The 26,594-nt window shown below is 42.0% G+C and overlaps 1 long non-coding RNA gene across 1 annotated transcript; it reads right to left on the bottom strand.

Moving 5' to 3' along the window:
• Positions 1-2,207: 2,207 nt before the first annotated feature.
• Positions 2,208-7,560, bottom strand: LOC108519094 (uncharacterized). Its single transcript, XR_001882525.1, has 3 exons — positions 7,449-7,560; positions 4,050-4,567; positions 2,208-2,735 (listed from the first exon to the last, which is right to left on the bottom strand). It is a non-coding gene; the product is annotated as an uncharacterized LOC108519094 (long non-coding RNA).
• Positions 7,561-26,594: the final 19,034 nt, after the last annotated feature.

The following is a 26,594-nucleotide window of genomic DNA, read 5'->3' as shown; positions in this document are numbered from 1 at the left end:
CAATCACAAAGGTCTTGATAGTAAGACAATACCAAAGATGTCAATCAAATGAAGCCAAGTGGTCACTTTGACTCAAAGAAATCCAATCCAGAGACTGAACAGAGACATATATCGTGGCCTAACAAGAACAGACGACCTGGATAAGGCACAGTCTTCATCTCTGGAGTCTAAACTGAAAAAAGATGATGGTGATGGTGATGGTGATGGTGATGGTGATGGTGATGGTGATGGTGAGAGCTGAAGCTGAAAGTCCATGGTGTAGTGAGATCTTTGATAATGCCCACCAAAGGCTTTCTGCAAACAGAAGGTGTGAGGAAGCAGAAACCATGACTGAGTGAAACACATGGAGGGAGAAGAAGACACAGAGTGGAGGGAGGAGATGAGAAGGCACAGAATAGTGAGTGGAATAGGCAGGGAACCATCAACAGAGGGGCCACTCCCTCCACCTGAGGTTCTGCTGTGCAATTTTAGTCTAGGAGTTGGCAAATTTCTTCCACCAAGGGCCAGAGAGTAAACACTTTAGGCTCTGCAGCCTTATGGTCTCTGTTGCAAGTACTCACCTCTGCTGTTGTAAAGCACTGAAGCAGCCATAGACAATGAACACTTCTGAAACTAATGAGCACACACCTAAAAACTGGAAGATGCCACAAAAGTACAATTCATTTTGTCTCAGGAAACTTGAAGATGAGGTTCCCAGGGCTGTTTTCTCACACAGTGGCAATCACCAGGAGTTGGAGGGAGCCTGATCATGGCACCTGCTCACCAACATTGCCCACCCAGCTCACATGGGCAGCTGAGCTTGGGAACTTGCAAGCATCAGGTACTGCAACCACCACCTTAGAACCAATATCTCTAATCCTTCACCAACTTACAAAGTTAGTATCAGCCTGACTATTTCACATAAGAGGAAACTGAGACTATGGAGTTAAGGTGACCTTTCCAAGATCACACTGTTGATAAGTTGCTGAACAAAGGTAAGACTGCTGGAAACAAAAGCAATGTTTTAGAAGGTTCTGGAAGAATTGTTATCTTCCCTCCTCTTTCCAGTCCTCTTCCTTCTGATCTGGCCTCCAATTTCTCTCTTTTTGCTGAATCTCTTTAATTTCTTCAGGAAATAACTCCCAATGTGAAAGAAGAATACACATTGCCTTTTTCTCTCTCTCTCTCTCTCTAAATCTAATTTTCTTGTCTCAGATGCAACAAATTCCTTTAAGAGTGAAGATAGTGCCTTAGGTTTCCTTTATTCCCCCAGAGAGCTTATCATAGCCAGAGCAAATAATAGATCCTAAATATAATCAATCATGGCGGTGGTGTGGGGAGAGGGTTTTTTAGCTTCAGTGTCTGACTTGAACTTATTACTAATAACATACAATTAGATCCAGGGAACTAACTCCTCAAGCAAGAGATCTGAGAAGAGAACCAAGAGGAGAATGAAGAAAAACAAATTCATGCTATAGCCAAAGGACCCACACAAAAATCTATGCAATCTGCATAGTGGGAAGGACGGAGGAGTTGGAAGACTTGAGCTCAACCCGCAGATCTGCCGGAACACACTCCTGCTACCTGCAATGTGGTCGGAGCCCCAGCAACCCAAGAATCACCCAGGAACTGGTTAGAATTGATCATTCTGGGCCCCACCCTAGAAGAACAGAATGAGAATCCCTAGAGGTAGGCCCAGAAATTGGTGTTTAATGATCAGTTGGGGTGATTCTTAAACACACTGAAGTTTGAAAATCACTGACTGCATGCATGTTGCTGTCTCTGGGGGAACTTTAAAAGGCAGTACTGACTGGGTTGGGGTTGCCAGATCTAGCAAATAAAAATACAGGTTGGCTCAGTTACATTTGATTTTCAGATAAACAACAAATAATCTTTTAGTGTAAGTATGACCCAAACTGTGTATTTTATCTTGCATCCCAATCCCGTTTCTACCCTCAGGGATTCTCATTTCATTGGTCTGAGTGAGGCCCGGGCTTTGGGATGTTGAAAGCTGGTGTGCAGCCAATGTTGAGAATGGTGGCCTGAGGCAGGCCCCCACCTGCCATATTCCATCCTGAAGGCTTCCCTGCCTCACTGTTTCACCTGGATTCTAGCTCTGGGGTTGGGGAATGGGATGGCAGTAGAGGAAGTCAATTTTCCTAGGGTGCAGCAGGTTGTGGATATTGAAAATAGGGTAGAACCATCAAATAGGAAATCCGCTGTGAAGATATGTCATGATTTCCTTTATTCCACAGCTGAGTACAAATTGCCACCATTTTCTTCAGGAGAGACAACAAAACCCTACCACACAAATACCTAAGAAATCAAAGGTTCTCAATAGCAAGTTACATGGACCCTTGGGTGGGAGGTGGAGAGTGTTTGGAGGAAGGACGTGGACAATGATACATGACACTGTGATTTGAAATTTACTTGAGCACTTAGGCTAATGAATCAAGTGAACTTGATCACTCCAGAAATCCAAACTTTCTTGATGTGTTCTCCCTTTCTTGGAGGCTGAGACTCTTATTCCCAGTATCTCAGGCTTCTAGAGGAAAGTAAACCAAGGCATGGGTGGGAGAAGCTCAGTAAACAAAAGGGCATTTCCCTTATGGCAGAGTCAGCTGCTTTACACAAGGTCTACTCTCACAGCTTCTCCAATGGCCAGGACTTGGCGTAAGCTGAAGGTTCTCCTCCCTTGGACATGAACTTGGCTAAACATGTTGCTCCATTCAGCTATATGAAAGAGGTCATTCTCTCTTTGGAAGGAATATTTTCTCCCTTTACCCAATGATCTGTACTTTACAGGACTGTAGAATAAAATTCCAGCCTGGAGCAATCACAAGGTTTCAATCATTGTATTCAGAAGTACTAATGGTACCCAGGGACTTTTTAATACAGGGATCTATTTTTTACCTTGGATCACGCTGAAAATTCATCTTCTACTTTTTAGTTCTTTGTGTCCTATGTTTTCTAACTCTTCTGCTTAAACCCTTCTACATATATAAATATACTTATGTTGCCATCCCTTTCAAAGTATTCTGTTAGTTCTACTTCTTGAGGTGCCCATTCTTCAGCTTGCTGTGTCTAACTCCCTATTCAACGTCTTCTTTCCTAGTGCAATTTCATGATTTTGTATTGAGTTCATCTTCGAAAGAGCTTTGGTTTAGTTTTGCTCTATCTTTAAACCTATGAGAATTCCATGTGGCCCAAGTTTGAGAATGTGTTCCTAAAAAATATATATATATATATATATCGCATGTCTTTCTACAGGGACCCTAGACCTGTGTCTCGTGTTTTTGACTTCGATTCTCACATCACAAGGGCAATGTAAGCTTGGACTCTCCCACCTTGCACTGTATGAGCTTGTAACTTTGATTTCTCATGAGAGGCATTTTTTTCCTACCCAGAAACCAAGCTACAAGACAAGCTTTCTCGCTGTTTCTCTTAGTCTATCAGATCTTTTAAAGGTGCACGTCTCATGCTGGGGGTTCAGTTCTGGTTCCCACCATATACAGATTCAAAGCCGCATCTCCTGTCTTTCTGTAGGCAAGAAATTTCAGACCCAAAGGCCTATAATCAACAGCCCTAAAGGACAATATGGTATCAGCAAACTGAACTTTCATTTCAAGTACCTAAGCATTCCCTTTCTTTGAGTTTATGTGTTCATTTTAAAATTTATACTTCTCCAGTATTTTTGTGTATTTGTATGAGGAAGGTGATGCTTACTGGTTCAGTCTGCCATGTTGCTAAAACCAGAAGCCTAAAAGTTAATCTTGCAACCAAAGAGTCAGAGACAGTGAATTCTTTCCAGTCCACTCAAGAATTGTTGGCAGCAAAACAAAGGATATGGATAGAGACTCTAGGTATAGATCAATACAAAGTAAAGAGCTGTGGTTGTGATTTTGCAGAGATGTTCAAAAGTTACTCAGACAAAGTAAAGCATGGAGCAGACAATTCCAACAGGGTACTGGCATTTTGTAATTATAATCAATTATTCATTATAATTGATCAATAGCTATTTCTGCTTAACAAACTATCTCAAAACTTTTGGCTTAAAATAACAATCATACCTTATGATTTTGTGGTCAGGAATTTAGATAAGGCTCAGCTGGGTGGTTCTTCTGCCCCACATGATGCCAAGAATGGTGTTCTGCTGGTGAAGGGCTGGACTGAAGAATCTAAGAATGCTTTATTCATATGCATGATACACTATCTGGTTGGGTAAGCTGGGATTGTTGACCAGAACAATAACATGTGGCTTCTCTAGCATGGTGGGAAGATTCAGACTTCTTACGTGGCTCAGGCCTTTGACAGAAAGTTTCCAAAGACAGAAAATGAACACTGTCAGATTTTAAGTTCTTAGCATCTTTTCTGCCCTATTCTTTTCATTGAAGTAGTCACAGAATCCATAGGAGGGGTCTTTTGGCAAGTGATGTACCTAAGAATTTGGGGTCATCTTTCACCTGCCATGGTAAGACAGAGAGCATGAGCTCGGAAGCCAGGCAGGAGCATGGAAAATGTTAAGCCTTTCTAAGCTCCTTCTTACTTTCTGACTCCAAGATAGTTTCTGAGCTTTTGTTTTCCTCATCTGAAAAAGGGAAATATTAACATGGAATCAGATTGAAATGTTTCAGCTACATTAAATAAAATAATGGTAACCTAAAAGTGAACGTGATGAATTTGAACAGAGAATTGGAAGAAGGCAATCTTTTTTATGGATATTTGAGGAGGAAAGTGCTTAAATTCTGAATTAAAGATTGAGGTCATTTTGCTCTTTGGAATAAGGAACTTGCTTCAAGAAAAAAAAATTTTATCCAATGATAGACTAATGTACAGTGTATTAAAAATAAAACAAAAGTGCTACTGTGAAGAGAACCTGCAGATCACCGATGAAAAAGAAAGAAACATCTGGAACATCTGGGTTGAACCACAACAGAGATGATCCCCTTAGATGGTAACTTTTAGTGAAATGATATTAAAAGTGAATGTCAGACTCCCACTGCATTTTATTTAGACTTTGAAATTTATCGGCCGGGCATGGTGGTTCATGCCTATAATCCCAGCACTTTGAGAGGCCAAAGTGGGTGGATCACCTGAGGTCAGGAGTTCAAGACTAGCCTGGCCAACATGGTGAAACCCCATCTCTACTAAAAATACAAAAATTAGCCGGGCATGGTGGCAGGTCCCTATAATCCCAGCTACTAGGGAGGCTGAGGCAGAACTGCTTGAACCCAGGAGGCAGAGGTTACAGTGAGAAGAGATCACACCACTGAATTCCAGCCTGGGTGACAAGAGCAAAAATCTGTCAAAAAATATATACATATATATTTTATATATATTTTATATATTATATATAATACATATATAATTACACTTAAGTGAACAATAAATTATAAATTGAGCCCATCCCAGGGTTTCAGTCACTAGCACCTGATTGCTTTATGATGCTCAGTACAGCACATATTGATAAAGCCCTTCCAGCATCACCTGCTGCAATGTAAGCTTTCTGTACATTTTAACACTGGCCATGCTGCTGTAGGGAGGGCTATTATTCAGCCTTGGAGATGCTAAGGGTCACACATCCACCTGTGAAGGCTTTATTTGGACCCAGGACAGATTCTCACCCATGGGCATCCTGTTCACACTTCACCAGGCTGGGCTAATTCCACCCACCTTCTCTCTGCCCTGAAGGACTTACCACATAGTTACACCTATGAGAATTTTCAGCAATCTCAAAATGACTTCCTCTGGAAGTATTTGCAAAAATGGGATAATGGTAGAGGCACTAAAACTGTTCCTACACTATAAAACCAGCAACTCTCCTGCCTATAAAATGCAGATTGGGGTAGGAATGGAGAGAATAAGATAAAGTGTAAGGTCTTTCACCTCCAAGGCACTTGGATATTATATCTTTAGACTGTTTTACTGACTGCATTATTCCCAAATGCTTTTTGGGGGAGGGGGGACATTTAGAAAAGTGAATTTCTTATGGTCAAACCAATATGTTGTGGTTCATGACAATTTTATACATTTATGGCTAAGAACCCTTCTGCAATCACTTCCTAGACAAAAGTTAATTGTCTTAGAATTGAAAAAACATAGTTTATTTTTTACACAATTTCTGGGATTGGATTTCCCAACATGCAACCCAAACACCTGCTCAGAGCACAGGCAAAATAGAAGAAGTCTCACCCCAAAGTCAGCAGCAATTTTTAGAAAAACTTGACATATAAAAAACACATAAGAGCTATTATGTTGGACATTCTTGCTGAAATAGCTATATATATATGTGTGTGTGTGTGTGTGTGTGTGTGTGTATATATATATATTATTATACACACACACTCACATTTTTCTTTTGAGTCAGGGTCTCGTCCTGTCATTCAGGCTGGAGTGCAGTGGTAGGATCACTGCTCACTGCAGCCTCAACCTCCTAGGTTCGAGAGATCCTCCCCACCTCAGCCTCCAAAGTAGCTGGGGCCACAGGCACATGCCAACATGCCTAGCTAATTTTTTAAATGTCTTATTTTTGTAGAGACGGGATCTTGTCACGTTGCTCATGTGGGTCTCAAACTCCTGGGCTCAAGCAATCCTCCTGTCTCGGCCTCCCAAAGTGCTGAAATTACAGGCATGAACTATTATACCTGGCCTGTTATATATTAGTTTTAATTTAAAATACCCATGAAAGGGGAGCAGATTAATTTTAGTACTTAAGGTCCAAATATCGTGGGCTCCTGGGCTGAAGCTCACGACCCATCTACAAACACCACAGAGGCAGACACAGCGAAAATCAGACACTGAGGCTCTCCTCACCTGCCTCTGTCTCCCTCCATCTGTGCAGCTCTGCGATGCCCCAAGCAGGAGTTTGCTTTGTATGATGGGCAACCCAATCTTGGCAGGAAACCAAAATTCAATTTCCAAGAAAGGCAGAAAAGAGGGCTCTAAAAACTAGAGGACCTCTGTGGCCTTGTGGTCACCTCTCCTCTCTAGCAAAGGCACAGCTGTCACCAGAACCCCACATCTCCACCAGCACAGTGCCTCTGAAGATGCTGTAAGCGTCTAGGGAAAGCCAGCCGGCTAAAGGACGCACATGTGCGCACACACACCAACTTCAGGATGGCCATCAATTCCGTTCCTCCTTTACCAAACATTGTGACATGCCTTTTCCCTCTTCTCTCTCTTTCTGTCACCAGCCTTTCCTCCCCACCTCTCCCCCTTCACAACTCCCAGTTTTATTAGTATTATTATTCTCTTAAGAGGCACTTGTAGTACCACTTCCTGCTCCATCAGGCCCCGCCGAAAGCGACGGAAGCGCTCCCTCCTCGTCGTGACATCTGTCTTGGCGGCAGCCTCCTCAGGCGGTTCTCTTGGCAGCCTCCACACTGCCACCAGGCCTGTCGGGTGGCTCCACGGCTGACGGGCTGTCACCGCCGCCTCCTCTTGCGGGCTGCCATTTTCTTTTGATTTACCTTTGATTCGGAGGCATTTGCATGCTTTCATCACTTGGTGGACAAAGTCCTCGGCAAGTCCCCCATGGCTGCTTTCTGTGTAGGCAGCCAGGAAAGGGGTGGATCCCTCTGTGACTTTGCTTTGAGGTGTAAATGGAGGCCCGGCTGGCCTATGTCACGGGGAGCCCGGAAGCGGGTGTAGACTGTCACTTCCCGGCTCCCCGGGAGACGCTGTGTAGTTGCTCCTCGCTTTGGCTCCGGAGCTGCTTCGCCAGTGACAAGTGTCCCCCGAGTCAATTAGTTTATTAATCACCCAGCTAGACAACTTGGTAATGTGGTAATTTCAGGGTTAGACTGCACCGAGTTCTTCCTTTTCTGGCTGGGCATACGAGCTCGTTAAAGGACTTCCCCTGCTCTCCAGAAAACTCTTTCTCTGCCTTTGTGCACATCCCAGTGAAGCCATTCAAAACTGCAACTCCTCTTCCCCCGGCGTGCGGACAGGAGGGAGGACAGGGTTAAATTGCTAATCGAGGTTTCGTGAGGTCTGCCAGAGCCGAGTCTCCAACACTTACATCTGTTCAACAATTATTACAGCATTTTTGTCATAAAAAATTCAACACCCTGAGTGTCGTGCTAGCAAAACCTGAAAATTTATGCAGTGAATAGAATAGCTAATTTCTCTAAGGAAATGCAGGGGGAAAATTACAGATTTTACTTAAATTCTAAACACCAGAGCGCACACATCTGACGCCCTCTTTGGGTTTTTTGTCACACCACCGGACTGAAGATGTCTTCCTGTCCACCAAGAAGCGGGGATGGTCTTGGACACATGCTCTGACCTTGGAAGAAGCCAAACTGTGAAACTCCAGACGGATCTATGCACCCACCCAGAGTGTCTCTAAAAGACCTCTCTCCCAATTAAATCCATGCGTGGTATAGAGTCAGACTTTGATTCCAGAGCGAGGTTAGCATGATTGGTTTGCATTTTTCCCACTCCCTTCTTCCAATTTGCCCCCACGCCTTTAAAACAGCTCCTTGGAGAAAACAGAGGGGATGGAGAAGAGCCCCGACAGCATTGAGAGTCTTTAATCTCCTTAATTCATTTTAATGCTGTTTGATGCTTGCAATGGCAGCATTGGAGTTTGCCTCTCTGCTCCATAAAGGTCTGGAATATGGATTTTATGCTAAAACTAAAGCTGTCTAGTTAGAATGCCAGCAGAGTGGAACAATATGCTACAGGCGATCCTCAACTATTCTCCAGGGCCGGAGCCTGACTTCCCCAACTGGGTGTTTGCTACCTTAATCATCATTGCAGTGGGATGAACAGGAATTTCTTGCACTGCCACCACGGTGGCACAATTAACGTTATCCAAATTTTCAGAGATTCTACTGCAAAGAGAGGATACTTGCTCCCCTATCTTAGTGACTGCTCCAGGTCCCTATTTATTTTCTCTGGAATGAGGTGGTCAAAGGGACCAGCTGCCCTCTGCCCACTTACTCTGTCTCATGATAGCTCAGTATGGTAAATATTTTCTCTGTAGGGGCTAACATCTCCCAGCCATCTCACCTCAGGGCTGGGGAGCACGACCACATGCCAAGAGCAGAATCCATCACTGGCATTTATGTCTTAATAAAAGCATGTGCCGTTTTCAAATAAAGTAAACACTGCAGCCATTTCTTCTCTCCAGTGGAGGTTTTTCTCTTTCCTTCTGAGTCATACCCTTCTAGAAGGTGCAATGTGCCTTCAGAAGAACCCAAGGAGGCTGTGATTCAGAGGTTCCAGATACACAGACACAGCTCTCCAGGCCCTGTGAGTGGCGGTAACAGAATGAGGAGCCCCCCACCCCCTGCAGCCCAGCTCTGCCTCAGGCACAGAGCACCCACCAGGAGGAGGGCCAGCCCCACCTGACTCCCAGGCAAACCATGTCCCCAGGCACTGGTGTCACTGCCCAGGTGCTGCCTCTGGCTCTGTCACACATGGATGCCTCCCAGTGGGTCACATCCCAGCACAGTCCTCCTGCCTGATCTCCCCCCAAGACTGTCCTGGGGCTGGAGAGCTCTAAGGAGGGTACCTACAAGTGCAATGTTTGCCAGCCAGGGCAGAGCCTAAGTGACCCCAACCAAATGAGTCCTGCTGCTGCCCTGCATGGAGACTATCAGAAAAAAAACACAGACATGAGCTACAACCACACTGCTGTCAGTGTGTCCCAAGCTCTCGTGCCAAGCACTTTGTCTGGCTTAATTTTCAGAACCGCCCTGTAAAGTACATATGATCATTCCCTTTTTCTTGCTGATGAGTCCAGATCTCAAAAAGATTAAACAAATTCGCCAAGACTGCCCAGCAAGTAGCCAGTAGGGCCAAGATCAGATGTCAGACAGGTCAGACATAGAGCCCCTGCCCTCTCCACCATGCCACCCTGCCCTTGAGGCGGCTTTCCAGTTGAGAAGTAAGTTTAGCACAAGATGCACAACAAAAGTGGTAACAGGGCAGAACTGAGGAATGAGGCATGTCTGCCTGTTGGGGGCGGACCATGCCTGTGCAGCCTGCTCTTCAGAGGAGAAAGGCGGAGACAAACCGGAAAGGTGCAAGGACTTAGCTTGACTTGAGAAAATGAGGCTTTGGGAGGCACCACTTTCAAGAAATGTTTCTATTGCCCTCTTCTTGCTCCAAAGCTATGGTTTTCCAAGCACGTATCCCATAGAAGAGAAGTTTCAGGTCCATCATGATGGAAATGGTGCTGCAAAGCTCCCTACGACTGTCAGCATTGATCTTCTCTTATTTATTTATATGCCTGATCTTAACGTCCAGGTCCCAGGAACATCCACCCCAGCGAGACCCCCTTTCTCCACCTCCACCAGCTGTTTGCCAGGCAAGAAGATCTTAGAGCCACACTGTGTGCTGACTGCCTCTACAGCAGGTACCCTGGACCTCCACAGCAACACAAAAGGATTGTAACTGTTTCCACACATACCTCATGCCATTTGTTGCCACATAAATTCTCCCTAAGCACAGCGGCTGAATGAAAGCAACGAGTATGTATTGCCCCACAGTCTCATAGGTGAGGACAGTTTCAGGGTGTCCTGCAGAAGGTAGCCAAGGTGCTTTCAAGGGCTGCAGGCATCTAAGGCTTACCTGAGAACAGAATCTGCTTCTGAGCACACTCACGTGGTTGCCGGCAGCAATCACTTCCACAAGGACTGCTGGACTGAAGGTCTCAGTTCTTTACTGGCTGGGAGTCATCCCCATTTGCTTGTCCTATGGCTTTCTCCATAGGGCAGGTCCCAACAGGACAGCTTGATTCATTCTTGTAAGCAAGCGAGGAAACAATAGGAGACAGGCTGCACACAGGACAGAAGTCATATCTTTTATAAACTAATATCAGAAATGATATCCCTTCCCTTTTCACATATCCCGTTCACTAGAAGTGAGTCACTAGGTCCAGCCCAGGTTCAAAAGAGGTACTCACACAAGGATGCGAATACCAGGAGGCAGAGATCTTGGGAACCGCCTTACAAGTTGTCTGCCTCACACCTCAATCCTGCCCTTTAGAATGGAGAGTTTTCACAGTGTTGTGGCCTCATCTATCACTGGGAGGCCTGAAAAGAACTCTTTCAATTCTCCTGTGCCAGGAACCAATTTTTTTCTCACCTTATGGGTGGTTTCTAAAGACACCGAAATACCTGCTCCTCTTTCTCCACAAAGTCTCTGCCATTACAGGGACCCAGAAAATGTGCTGTAGCGTCATAGCCCTTTACTAAGCCCCTGCTACAGATCAGACACTGAACTAGAGCTTGAAATATTTTGTCTCAATTAATCCTTAAAGCAAGCCTAAGTGGCAGCATTTAATGAATGAATGAGGACTCAAAGGCTCAGTGAGGGTAAGGAGTGTGCCCAGTACCATTCATCCACATATGTAGAGGAGTCTGAATTCAAGCACATGGTGTATTTTGTCCATTTAGCCACAGACTCCCAGAACTATTCCTGAAGCTTCATTTCAGAGGAATTACACATTCATTCTGGGTCTCATTGCATTCAAAGAAATTCTCACATATGCTACTTATATGGAAACCTAAGGTTTAGCATAACTGTATGTTCTGGATTTTTAAGTGAATTATGCCATTTTATTCATTCAATAAAACAATTATAGAAACACATAGATAAACATGAATTGCTTACATTTATTTGAACCATATGGCATTACCATTGCTAGTGGTCAAAATATCAATTACCAGTAATTCTATAGGGTTTAGTCTAATGTATTTTTGCTTATATTGATGCTTACAGATGGACAAATGAGTCTTTCATACTATAAATAATCTTTACACCACAACTTCTATAGACTTAAAAAAAATAAAGAAACAAAGGTTTCCTCTCTCTGTAGATACCAGTGTATGGCAAAAGGAACAATACTGACAATATTTAATGAGCATCTCTGCTTGGACCTTTACTATTAGATTGTATTAAATATTTACAACAGCTCCAGTGTAGATACTGTGATCCCAACTTTTATACTGAAGATGAATCAAGTTTAAAGAGGTGGATGATTTGCTCAAAGTCATGCAGTGAACTGACAGAATCAGCTTCATAACCTGCTAAATGTGCTTGATTCCAAGGCACATGTTCTCTCCATTCAATTTTGTCTTACCAAGAATCACGTACTGGGAATTTGCTGGAGGTCATGGAGTTCTGCCTGGGTTAGCTTGTCCCTCTGTGCTGTTGAAACATACATAAACACTAAAATACCAAAACAATTATGGCCACTGGAAACAAAGCCATCTCAAAGATAAAGTCCCCACTCTCTATTTTAGAGGTGACCAAGAAAGGATTGTCAGTGACTCATGAGTGAATTCTGATGAAAAGCAACTTGACTAGTGGAAGAAGAGAGGAGAAAATGTCCAACTATACAATCTGCAGATCCCTTTAGCACCTTGGTGACTGAACCACTGATTATAAGTCCTGGTGATAACGCCTACCCTTTGGAGTACCTTTATTTTATTTTATTTTATTTTATTTTATTTTATTCTATTTATTTATTTATTTATTTATTTATTTATTTATTTATTTGGAGACAGGGTCTCACTCTGTCACCCAGGCTTGAGTTCAGTGGTACCATCTTGGCTCTCGCTGCAACCTCCACCTCCCAGGCTTGAGTGATCCTCCTGCCTTCCCACCTCAGCCTCCCGAATAGCTGGGACCACAGGCAGGTGCCAGTGCCACCACGCCTGGCTAATTTTTGTATTTTTTGTAGAGGTAGAGTTTTGCCACATTGCCTGAGATGGTCTCAAGCTCCTGTACTCAAGGGATCTGCCCCCTCAGCCTCCTAAAGTGCTGGGATTATAGGCATGAGCCACTGCCCCCGGTCTTGGGTACTTTTCTAACCTGCAGAACTACCCCCAGTTTCATGTCTGCTTGTTGATACCTTCCTCTTCTGCACCCATTTAGAAGGCTAAAACCCCTCACTGCCAATTAATGAACGGGAGTAGGAATCAAAGCTAAGAGGACTGTGCATGCTAAGACATAAGGAAAGCACAAACTCAAGAAAACTCCAAGACAAGCACTGGGAGCAATGAATTTGACACAACGTAATTCAAATAAAAAGAGTCATAGATTTCTTAAATAATACCAGGGCAAAGTTTTATCCACGAAGACTGAATTGAGGCCAGAGTCTGAGAAGATCATTTACCTGCATTATACCTGGAATTTGTCAACACACTTTGCATTTCAGTGTGGCCTCTGGATTAAAATCCAAGAAGATTATTTTGAAAATAGTAAAAATAATAGTGAGGGGAAACTCAATCCTTATTTAAATAATACTAAACATAAATAAAAGCAAACCATGCCCAAAGAAAGCATAAAAATGGGAACCAGCATTATAAACACATAGATGAAGAGCATACCTGAGAAAGGGATTTGTTGTCAAAAACTGAAAACATTTTATGAGGTATTTGCTTTGTGTTCTTTCTAAAATATAATAAAATACATAAAAAATAAGGCGTAATAAGAAATAAACTATTTTTAACATAGCAGGTTCAAACGAAGCCTGAAATCTAGGAAGGGATCTAAAAGAAATTATGAAAGAATCAATAATAACTAATACTTACCAGGAGCTTACACTGTCTCAGACATTGTTCTATGCACTTTACATCTATTAGCTCAGTCAAATCTCGGAACAAGTGTCCACATTGGCTTTTTGATAAGGAGACTGAGATTCACAGAGCAGTTAAATACCTTGCCCGACTCAAAAAAACTACTAAATGGAACAGCTGAGATTGTAGCTCAAGTTGCCTAAGCCTGCACACTCAATCTTCACATGGTACTGGTCTAGAAAAAACAAAGAACAGAGTCTACACAGCAGAAAATTAAATCAGTAAATTGAAAGCAAACAAGAAGGCTTCCAGGTATTTAGAGCAAAAGTCAGAAAACTACGGTCTATAAACTTAATCTGGCCCACCACTTGTTTTTGTAAATAAAGTTTTATTGGAACACAGCTACACTTATTTATTTACGCATTGTTTTTTGTATTTCAAAGGCTGTGCTGAGTAATTGTACCAGAGACTTATGCCTTAGAAAGCTGAAAATATTTTTTATTTAACCTTTCACAGAAAATGTTTCCTGATGCTTGATTCAGAGAAAGAAGACACAGAGATACAACTTATGTGAGAGAAGATGAAGATATGGAAGACACAGAGTAAAGAGGCAGTGTGTGAAGAGAGCTGACATTTCAGAGGACGTGACCAGGGCCAACAGAGTAAGTGGCTAATCAAATATATCAAGAAGAATTCAGAGCTGAAAATATCTGAGTTTGCTCCTCAGAAGGGCTCAAATTATTCCAAACAATCATTTTCTAAAGAAACTCCATTCTGAAAAGAATTTTGAATCTCTGGGAAAAACTATTTTAAAAAACTGTGAGAATGGCAGTAGGATGAAGAGATTATTTACAAAAGAAAAAAATGTGGGTAATCTCAGACTTCAAAATTTTTCATATCAAGAGTAAAGTGAAAGAGAGTCTAATGAGTTTTGAGAAGAAAATCACTCAATAATTTTCACCCAAAGGATGATTTGTAAAGGAAAAGAAAGACACTCAGCTATGCAAAAATAAAAAAAGTATACTACCACTATACTCATGTTAAAAAAACGGGATCTGCAGATATACTTGAAATGACTGAGTAATTAATCAAAATAAACAATTCAAGAAAAGGGAAAGCGTGGTTCAGGACAAATAGTAATAGGTGTAGATCACAGCTACTAAATACTAAACATAAGAATTAAGTCCAAATCAGTTCAGTAAGTACAGTAAGAAAAGTACAATTGAAAATTAAAATATCATATTAAAACAAAGTATATAGCTTACAAACAAACCATCTCAAGAAGAGCAAAATAAATCTATGGACAAAGGAAACTAAAATATAAATGCAGTTAAATCATATATAAATTAATTATAGACCAAGAAAACAGTGTTAATAAATAAATATAGGAGCTGGTATTTAGAAATATGCAACACAATAAATAAACCACTATTAAATCCAAATTAATAATGTCACAAATAAATATGCAAATTGGTTGTGGGAAATTAGATACAAGTTTATATATTAGAAAAATACAGATGCACAGTCCTACATAAAGATATATATAAAGAAAATATAATGAGATAAATGAATTTTCTATTTACTGTTTAATTTTTTGCTGTGTACATTCTGTTCTTTGGTTCCAGAATTGGAAAATTCTGGAAAGTTGAAATAACAAAAGTTAGTCCAAGAAGAATTAGAAAACTTTTGTAAACCTATAGCCATGGGGAAAATATTGAAAACAAAATCTTTAACATAATTATATCCCCAGAAGACCCCTAGGCCAAGTAATTTTGCTAGTTCTTTATAGCTTCAAGTAATAGATAATTATTATTACCTATGATTTAATCCAGAGCACATATAATAATGTAAAAATCTTTCATTCATATTATAAAGACACTTTACACCCATATCAAAAGCTAGCAATGAATGGGACAAAAAAGAAAACCAGGTATCTAAATTACTCATGAGAACACAGGCAATATCCTAAATCAAATACTAGTAAAATGAATTCGCATACATATTAAGAGAATCCCAGGTATTTTATTAAGAATATAAGGAAGTCTTAATATTAGCAATCAATTAATTCATCACATCACATTAAGATGTCAAAGTTGAAATGAAGTATATAAATGATTCCATCTTTGTAGAAGCCAAAATAAATTTTATAAATTCAATATCCATTTCTTAAAATGTGTATATTTTGAAGCATTTAAACAAAAGTTTGTATAACATGTAATGCTTGTATTCCAGATACATTCCCATTCAAGTTAGGACAAAGACAAGGGCTCCAGTCCCAAACATTCATCCTTGGCATTGTTATGTACATTCCAGATATTTTATAAGACAGGAAAAAATAAATTCAACTTATACAAAGAAGAGTACTCATTGATCATCCATTACCATTAATATTATGAATCAGTAGACAATATATCTAGAATGTCTTACATAGTCAACTGAAAGAAAATATGTATAGCTTTAAGCAGGTTCAATAAATTAACCAGACACAAGATCAGCAGCCTGGTCAAAACTGGGTTACATGAGCTATCTTAGCACACATCACATTCAGAAGAAGCACAAATATAACATCCAAAAGAACTGAAAATGTTAACATCTTTACTATTATGCCTCAAGAACTGTCAGTTTTATATTATATTACACAAAGGAAAACTTCTACCTAAAGTGGATGATATTTCAATTAAAGTTAAAATAAATCAATAGAAGGACTTCTGGAAAACATGGGTGAATACTGAAATAAATTCTGGGCCAGTAAAAAGATTCCCTAAACGTAAAATATGTGGTATAACATGCTATGATCTCAATGTTTGTGCCACTGCAAAATTCACATGTAGATATCCTCACTCTCAAAGTGATGGTATTAGGAAGTTGGGCCCTTAGAAAGTGATTGGGCCCTGAGGACTCCACCATCACGAATGGGATTCGCGTCCTTTTAAAAGAGATCCTAGAGAGATCTCTCATGTTTCCACCATGTAAGGTTACAGTGAGGTGGCCGTCCGTGAACCAGGAAGAGAGCCCTTCAAGACTCCAAATCTGTCTGAGTCTTGATCTTGGACTTCTCAGCCTCCAAAATGGTAAGAAATGAATTAATTTTGTTTATAAGTTTATGACATTTTGTTGTAGCAGCCCAAATGGACTAAGAAAAAACCCTTCACAAAACTGGTCAGTACACCTGACCAGATAAAAGTTTAAAACTTTCTCTATTGAATGCCACCATCAAAAAAATTTAAAATGCAATGCAAAAAAAAAAAAAAAAAAAAAAAAAAAAAAAAAAGAATGTTTGCTACAAATATCAGGAAGAACATTAATAGCCTTTAGACACAAAAATATCCAACAAATTAAACACACACATGATTATCTAAAAAAAAAATGGGCAGAATGCATAAATATACAGCTTGAAGTAACAAGCATATAAAGGCAAGTTGCAGTGACTTTCGCCTGTAATCCCAGGATTTTGGGAGGCCGAGGTGGGCGGATTACCTGAGGTCAGGAGTTCAAGACTAGCCTGGCCAACTTGGTGAAACCGCATCTCTACTAAAAATACAAAAATTAGACAGACATTTTGGCATATGCCTGTAATCCCAGCTACTTAGGAGGCTGAGGCAGGAGAATCACTTGAACCCAGTAGGCAGAGGTTGCAGTGAGCCAAGATTGCACCACTGCAGTCCAGCCTGGGTGACAGAGCAAGACTCTATTGCAAAAAAAAAAAAAAGCCTATATAAAAGCTCAAATAAATAAAATCCATTCATCATTCATTGATTCATTAGCATTTGAAAAATTGTTTGACAAAATTATGGATATGGTAGTAGGGTGAACAGATTATTTATAAAAGAAAAAAAAGGTGAGTAATCTTAGACTTCAAAATGGTTTTCAAGGTGAGATCCCTCCCGCTTCTACCATGTGAGGTTACAGTGATACAAACCAGAAAGTTAAAACAATAAGGAGTTGGTACTTTGTTCTTGGTTACTTTGGAGAGGGGTGGTGAGACAGGAGCCTTTATTCACCAATGTTGGGAGGTTTACTGGACTCTGGACTCCATGAGGAAGGGGATCCTCCCTTTGAGCTTGCATGCTGGCATCTTGAAGTAATCAGTAGAAATATTCACTGAAGCAAAAAGCACAATTAAGCCCCCGGAGGTAGTATGTTTAAGAAGCTTAAAATATTTATCCATTTTTTCTCAGTAATTTTATTCTTATGAAGGTATTTACAACAAAAAAATCAAATGTTTAGTTAAAAATATAGTTACACGGCCAGGCACGGTGGCTCACACCTGTAATCCTAACACTATAGGAGGCCGAGGTGGACGAATCACTTGAGGTAAGGAGTTCGAAACCAGCCTGCCCAACATGGTGAAACTCTGTCTCTACTAAAAATACAAAAAAATTATCTGTGCTCGGTGGCAGGTGCCTATAATCCCAGCTATTTGGGAGACTGAGGCAAGAGAACCACTTGAACCCTGGAGGTGGAGGTTGCAGGGAGTCAAGATTGCGCCACTGCACTCCAGCCTGGGCAACAGAGCAAAACCCTGTCTCCAAAAAAAAAAAAAAGAGTTACAGGAATGTTTACGGGAGCAAAATGTGTAATTTAAATAAATGAAAACAGTGAAAATGTCTAATAATTAAAGTTATTTGCATATTAATTACAGTTTAGGTGGTTTTTAGAAAATAATTGTTCCCCCAAATATTTAATGGTACAGGAAAAATGTTAATAACATGTTGATTACTGAAAAAACAATAATGCATAAATAATGCATATATATGTGTGTGTGTGTGTATGTGCACATACACACGCACAACCAACTTTCATGAAAGAAATATATGGGAATATACACACTTTATATACACATATATATGAACAAATAATTGGTGTGCTCCCTTTCTATCCTAGTCCAGCCAAGCCTTCCAAGGGGCAGGGCAGTTTGACTTTCATAGCTCAATTTCTTTATTCCTCCACCTCATTGTAAAGATTGAAGCAAAAATAAATCAAAGTGGGCTTGTTTGATTAACATGTGAGGTAGCCAGGCAGATTTAGCAAATAAAAATACAGGATGCCCAGTTACATTTGAATTTCAGATAAACAATGAGTACGTTTTAGTATATCTCAAGTGTTCAATGGGACATATCATACAAAAAGTTATTCATAATGTACCTGAGATTCAGATTTAACTGATCATCCTGAATTTGATCTGGCCACCCTAACAGAGAGTGACTGAAGAGAATAGGATGAAAATGAGGACAATAGAAAGGACTTGGGTTTCTAATGCAGTTTAGGGAGGTTGGAAAGAGAAAGGGCAGCGGTAGGAGAGAGAGGGAGGCAGGGAGAGGCCTGGTGTCGGGAGTTGGGAGAAGAGCCTTGGGGAGACAGAAGCCAAACATTTAAAAAGATTTCCCATTTCCTCTTTGGATAGCAGACTGGTGCTTCTTCTGAAAGCCACATCATGCTTATCCAGTCCAGAAAAAGGCCCCGCTCAATGTAAATGACCTAGAAAGGCAAAGTTAAAGGACTGGCAGGATCAATATGGAAATGCCAAGGATGGAGCTGGTTGTAAGGATGTAGCTGGGTGTGATTTTGTGTTCCTCTCTACATTTGTTTGCATTTCCCAGATTTTCTACAATGAAAGGCACAATTTGTTTTGTAAACGAGACATACACGGAACTTGTTTTTAAAACCTAACCTCACACCGACCAGATGTTTGTCTTCTTTGACTAAGTGACCCTAACTACGGGAAAGGGTCACTCTGGGCATCCTGGCTGAAGATGCTAACACCGAACTGCCCCTGTTGGCCTCACAGGCATCTCCTAAGAGACTGGCCTTTCTGTCAGATCAGGATCTGAAACACCAGGCTTGTGTGTGTGAAGAAATGAGTCCACCTACTCCACCTGAATGGCTCACCATAGCTCAAAATCACTCCTGACCCTAAAGAGCATCTGGAACTATTCTTTCCAAACTGGCTAAATTTCATTTCAAATGCTTGCTGAGAAGGAGAAGCCCAAAAAGCCTCCCTTGGTCAAGCCTGGGTTCACTCCTGCACCTGTTCCCTGATCCAACCTATTGCAGCCTCTGACACACCTGGATATATCTTGGCTCCTCCCAACTAGTTCTTTTACCGCCTAAGTTGAAGGAAAAACTCTGTGAAGTATACACAGTGCACCAGGCCCTGTATCAGGAATTTCGCCCACATCAGCTCGTTGAATCTTCTTAACAACATGTAAGGCAGGTATGAAAACCATCATTTTATAGTTGAGGCTGAGTAACAGACCTGAAGCCAGACAACTAATTAGGTACTGGAGCTCAAATTCAAATTTCACCTTCTTTGGTATGAATACTGTTACTATTTCTCCTGAGTTGTTACGATAAGTACCAGCAAGTAGTTTTTTGAATGAAAGAATAAAATCTGTATGTCCAGACAAGAGGCATAATGTAGACATTAATTTGGCTACAATCTTTATGTGGCCTGAAGATACATTTGGTGTATCTTGCATGGTGTCTTTGAAAGGTTTTAAATAGATTTCTTCCCTAAAACATTTGGAATCTGGCATCCTAAGCCAGATGTGGGGCTTCTTTTGAAGGAGTCAAATCTGGCAACCATGGGTAAGAACCTTCCAGTCTTTGAAGTTGCATTGCTTCCCTGGTGGCCTGTCTGCAATGTTCACGTGCAATACCTCCCTTGACACTAGGGGTATTTGCAACTGCTTTCTCACACCTACTCAGTTTGTTTTTCTTTCTATTTTACTTCATTTCAATTCATTCTGTCCCCATGAAATACACTCTACCCAGGGTCTTCTACAGCCCAATTTTCTCCTGCTTCTGATTGGCTTTCTCAATCACCTGTGAAATTTCCCTGACTGCCTCAGGTAAAGAAGTCATAGCCCCTGGTACACACCTCCAGGACAGCCTTATAATAACCCTGATCCATTATTGAGGGCCTACAGTGTGACGGTCACTCATTCACAGTTAATCCTCAGCAGGCTCCAGGTACTTACAGGTCAAGATGGGAATCACAGGCAAGCCAGCAGCACACCTGGCCTGGGTCTTTCCCACTGGGCTCACTGCCACCACCCACACTGTCATGCCACACAAATGGGCTGGTCTGAGCTCCCAGGAGACCAAGACCTGCTTGAGCACCAGGAAGACCGATCCATCTGGGTGTCCCAGGGCCTGGTACTGAGTTTGGTGCACGGTGGGTGCACCATAAATGCTTATGGATAGAAAGAAAGAAGAAAAGAAGAAAAACAAGAAAGAAGAGTGGGAGGGAAGGAGACTGAGTGGAGGGAACATTTGCATTGACTGCCCCTGAGTATTCAAAGCAGCACCTGAAGCACACAGCCTTGCCATGGCAGTAAAACAAAGGTAGAGAACAGCCCCTGGACGGTGCATGGTGCTTGCGTACTGGTTCCTCCTGCACTGAGTTGACCGGCTGCATGGAAATGACAACATGGTCACTAGGACCCATTCAGACCTGGACCATATCCCCCGAGAAACAGATGCAGTCGGCCACCATGGCATAGCAGCTATTCCATAACAGATTAGATGCTGGAGTCCTGGAAAGTCGTTCAAGGAAAAGCTATCTCTTTCTTTCCACTGGAAACATATCATTAGCCTTTAATTTAAGTCAAGGTGGGAGTAGACGAGGGCAGTCGTTGTAGAAAATCTGAGCAGTGATGCTTTAATCCCATTTAGGGACACTTTGAGCAATGACTTACAGATAATGAGAGATTTTAAATTCTTTGGTCAGTCTCTAGCTAAAGGCTTTTTATGGGGGGAAGAATGTGTAATTCAATGCAGATGATCCAGCCTCTCATAAGCTTTTATTAGTGATTTGTTGGACATGGATAACATAAATTTTGCGACCAATCTATTAACAACCTGAATTGGAAGTTGGTTTTCCTGCCCTCCACAGAGCATTTCAGGAATAAGTGTAATAACCAGAGGATCAATAATTCCTATTTGGTATAGTATGCGAGGTAAGTGAACAGGACTGAAGTATTTCTATTTATTGAATATCATGTCAACGAATTTCCATTTCAAGGATAATAAAACAAGTTGCAGCCACTGTCAAGGTTGTTTATCCATACAAAGCATAAACAATGTATTTCACTTTAAACAAGAAAAAAATGTGCTAATGTTCTTTAAAATAATCCATATTTTGATCCACTCTGCCAAGTAAAACTAATTTTGCATTGAATCTGTCAGCTGTCGAGACACATTATATCCCATAAAAAGGACAGCAGCTTTGGGAAGAAAAGCACCATGGTAGTAGACCTCCTCTACTTGAATGAAGCATGAGGTTAGTTTACTCAAGGTATTCATGTAAACATGGACACTTAAAAATTACATAGGAAAGAAAGAAATAGCTAAATTTACCAGATGAGGAAGAAACTTAGCTGCAGAAATATTTCTAACCTATAGTTCTCACACACAGTGTGAGAAGTCTGAAAAATGAAATTTTAGTCATTAGAACCTGACAGCTTCCAGTCATAATATGCTGACATGTGTAACGGGAATTAAGAGATTCTACCAGCGGAATGAACGTTCATAATTTTTTTTTGAAGCAAATCATTTATTTCAGCTCCGTGAATCACAGTGCAGCAGCAGATCACCGGACATTTATAAATGGCATAATACAACTTTCTCAGGCTTTGTGTCCTTTCTTAAGTAGATTCCACTTACAGACACTAATTATTGGTGGAATGGAAGCACTTTCTGCGAGGCAAAGCAAAGGAGGTCTATTCTGAATGGAAATAAGCTTCCGGGGGCTTCCAGAGGGGCTGGGACCACTGGAATTCTGCCCTTTGGTATCTTTCTAAGGTGATTTTGAGTTTTAATTGGTTCACCTTTTCAGGGAAGGACCACAGCCTCCTCCAATTCACTCATTACCAACAGACACTTATAAGTGTTCTGTGCATCACACATTGTCCCAGCTACAGGAACACAGAGAGGGTTACGAGGAGGACTTCTGTCTCATCTATCTCCTTCCGGGGATGGGGAGAAGAAACATGTACACCAGTAAACACTTGGCGCTGTTGACACAGCAGGTCAGAGATTGTCAAACACTGGTGAGCAGGAGCCTCACCTGGAATGCCAAGGTCTTGGTATGAGCAAAGGCCCTGGGGTCAGATTGGCTGGGTTCAAATCCCAGCAACTGCATTAATAAGCTACATGGCCCTGGCCACGGAACTTGACCTCTCTGTGTCTTACTTTCTTCCTTGGTCAAATGGAGTTGATCACTGGGCTTCCTTCTTAGGGCTCTGGTGAGAATGTAATGAGTTGACTGACACACAGGAAGTGTTTGTGGAACATGGTGAGTTGTCGGGTCATAGTATTTGCTTGCTGGGAGAATGGTGGGAGATGGTGAGATATCATCACAGAAGCTGCTAGGTAGGGCCCAGGTGGTCCATGGGCTCCATTAGCAGAGTATGAAGTCAAAGAGGGTTATTCTTGAGCCTTAAGATCTAATGGAATTTGCTTGAGACCTGTGGCCTCTGTCTTATTTCTGATTTCTCCCATAGGCTATCTATCCTATGCCTGCCCCACCATTGTATTTTGAAAGCAAAATACAAAAAAACGTGTCTGGTTCTACAAGTTTACAGCTGAAGAGGAGTTTTGCCTCAGAATAAATCATACCTTGAGTTTTACCCACATCTGATTTAGATGCTATTTAGATGAGCTTTTGGACTTCAAGTTGATGCTGGAATTGGTGAAGACTTTTGAACACGTTGAAATGAAGTCAGGAAGTCAGTGTATTTTGCATGCAGGAAGGACACAAGTTTTTTAGGGCCAGGGGACACAGTATTATGAGCCAATTGTGTCGCCCCACAAAAAAAAAAAATTCATGTAGAACAAGTCCTCCCAGTGCCTCAGAATGTGGCTATATTTAGAGATAGAATTTGTAAAAAGGTAATTAAGTTAAAAATGAGTCCACTAATCCCATATGACTGGTGTCCTTTTAAGAAGAGATCAGGACACAAATACAGAAAGAGGGTAACTGTGGGAAGACACAAGGAGAAGGCGGCCACCTACAAGCTACAGCGAGAGGCCTCAGAAGAGACCAACCCTGTGGACGCCTTGGGCTTGGACTTCCAGCCTCCAGGACTGTGTTCAAGCCACCCAGAAAAGTGGAACTTGTTCATGGCAACCTTAGCAAGTTCATGCAGATTTTTGAAACGATTCCTCAGATACTTCTGCTGGGCCCCACAGAAGAATCTTGGTTCTTGAGAATCTTAGTTTCATATCATGTCATGGGAGGGCAGAGAGATCCGGCCTGTCTCACACAAACCTCTGAGAGCTGTTGCTTATCCACAGAGTGACCTCAGGTGGCTCAAGTTGCCCTTCTGGGTCTCGGCTTCCTCCCCTGAAAAGGAAGGTGTCAAACAATACCACCCACCGCTACAGAGTTTTCCAGCAGTAGCTTTCTGTAAAATAAATCAAATGAAGTCCTCCATCTTCGCTTTCCCCCAGCAGTGGGGTTGCATAGAAAAGAAGACACAACGGGTTAGCAAGAAAAGTGTGGTTTCTGTGGGCCAAAGATCCCCAGCCTAGATGCTGAGGCAGTGGGAGGAGGAGGAGATAAAGATTAAACTAGAAATCACAAACTTAGATCCAGAAGTTGCCATGGGGCCCAGGACAGTATTTTACCCATCTGAAAATTTTCATCCACCTGTCTATTTGCAGCTTTTTAGAAAACAGTGTTTGTTCTGCTGGGCCCCTCTCTGCAGTCACCGGTGATGGGGAGAAGACACTGAGGTGTCTTCCGACCCTGACTTGATGAGAAGGCAAAGACAGAACCAGGGGCACACTGCCCTGCGTGAAGCAGTGTTGCTTGTGGGGTGAATCAAGTTCTGGGGGAATCTTTGAGCTGGCACTTGACAAAAAGCCCCAGGGGGAGTTTGGAAACCTGCAGGCAGCAGGAACGAAGAACCAGGGGGCTGAAAGCCACTTTGAGGTAGGGTTTACTCACTTACGGGAGGGGGGCAAACTCAGGTATTGCAGATGTGGGTTTGAGTCACTTAATTTGCATTCTTGCATTCAGTCTCTACCGCAAAGCCCTGGGAGGCAGGTTAAGTCATTTATAGGGTGATTAATCTTCTTGCGAAGGATGTAGGCCTATTCCCAAAGGCCTCACATAATTCAAAACTAGCACAATTCAAGAGTAATTCTCTGGAGGAGGAAATGTAAAGTAGGGTTTGCATTAGTTCAAAATCTGTGCATAAACTAAGACGATTAATACATTATATATCACAATTTCAGATTTGCGCTATTCAGATTTGCAAAACACACAACCATACCCTGTACATCTTTTGGGGCTGAGAGAGCTGATTAGCAGGGATGAAGATGAACTCTCTATCCTTAAGCATACCTGGGGTTAGCGTGCCCAGAGCCAGATCACCTCTACTGGGAGCTTCTCATGCGCATTTCCCCTCCTGCAAGTGAGGGGTATTTGAAGATTGTTTACCTGTAGTAACACAAGGCAATTTAGTGGCCAAAGTTTCAGCTCGCACTTCAGACAGACGTGGGTTCAAGTCCTACTTTAGCTGTAATCTTGGGTACATAACTTCACTTTTTTACCTCTTCATCTCATTTCCTATAAAATAGCAATTATAATCATCACACCTGCTTCAGAGGGGAGCCTTCAGTGTTAAATCAGAAAATGAATCTCAAGCACGTACTTTTGTGCCTGGCACATGTATATACTCAATAAATATTAGTGTTGTCTAGCACGGTGGCTCCTGCCTGTAATCCCAGCATTTCAAGAGGCCAAGGAGGGCAGATAGCTTGAGCCCAGGAGATTGAGGACAGCCAGCCTGGGCAATATGGCTAAACCTTGTCTCTACAAAAAATACAAAAAAACTATCCAGGCATGATAGTGGGCCCCTGTAGTCCCAGCTAGCTACGTGAGAGGTTGAGGCTGCTGTGAGCCATGATTGTACCACTGCACTCCAGCCTGGGCAACTGAGCAAGACCCTGTCTCAAAACATACATACATACATACATACATACATACATACATACATAAAATATTACTTTGTATCATTGTTAGTTTAGATATTCCATGCCTCTCCTTCTTCCCTTATACAATACAGGAGAGCTACCCCTATTTTTATTCCCACTTTGTAGGCCAGAAACTCCAGTGTCAGGAGAGACGAAGAGGTGTGCTCAATTTTTACAACTAGAAAGATAACAAGGAGATCAGAATCCAAGCCCATCCGGCTGCAATCTCCATGCGTACTTTCCACTCCAACTCGCTTCTGTTGGAGGGGACCGTAGAGGACCAGGCTATGATGACGGCAAGGCCACGGAGCAGGACCTGGCCTCTCCAGCCACTGTACTTTCTCATGGCCCTGCTACCTGCATGACCGGTTAGCACAGATGTGCTCCGTGGACGCTGCTGGCATTTCAATAATGCTGGGATATATTATGCGCTGTAAAAACAGAACATCATTGCTTACCAGGGGCTTATAAAAATAATTGCGATCCAGGCTGGCCTCTGTCACTAGTAATTTATCGCATTGCTCCTCTTTTTGTTAATGCAGTTTACACGAGTCAAACGAATTATATGTAAATTGGGAAGCATGTTAGACTTCAGGTTGAGAAGTGACATGCATAGGTGTGAATAAGATAGTTTCGAATTTTTCAAATCCCAAATGGAGGTGGGTGATATGTTAGTAATGGGAGAGGGAGGTGCTCAGGAATGGGAAGCAGGAGGCCTTCCCTCTGGTATGAGAAACCAAGGGTGACTCTCCATGCTTATGGCCCACACGGCGGCGGCGGTGGCAGCTGCGCGGGGGCACGTCCTGAAGTTGGCCTGGATTCCAGCTGCCCCTCACTGTCACCAGACTGATCCCAGACCTTTAGCCTGACAGTCCGAGTCTCTCCTCCTAGAGCTCCCATCTTGCTCCTTGGCATCCTCCCATTAACCTGCTATGCTGCTGTCCTGTGCTGGGCACATCACAGCCTCGATGCCTTTGCTCCTGCCAACCCCTAAGCCTAAAGCGCCCCTGCTTCCTCTTCAACATGCCTGCATTCTGAGAGTCCTTCTATACCCATTCGCCTCTCCTGGACTGAAACCCACTGTGATATGTCAGA

This window comes from Rhinopithecus bieti, unplaced genomic scaffold (assembly GCF_001698545.2).
Source record: "Rhinopithecus bieti isolate Rb0 unplaced genomic scaffold, ASM169854v2 scaffold_41913, whole genome shotgun sequence".
Taxonomy (NCBI): domain Eukaryota; kingdom Metazoa; phylum Chordata; class Mammalia; order Primates; family Cercopithecidae; genus Rhinopithecus; species Rhinopithecus bieti.
Note: the sequence above shows the minus strand (reverse complement) of the source record. Positions and strands in the feature narration are given on the sequence as shown.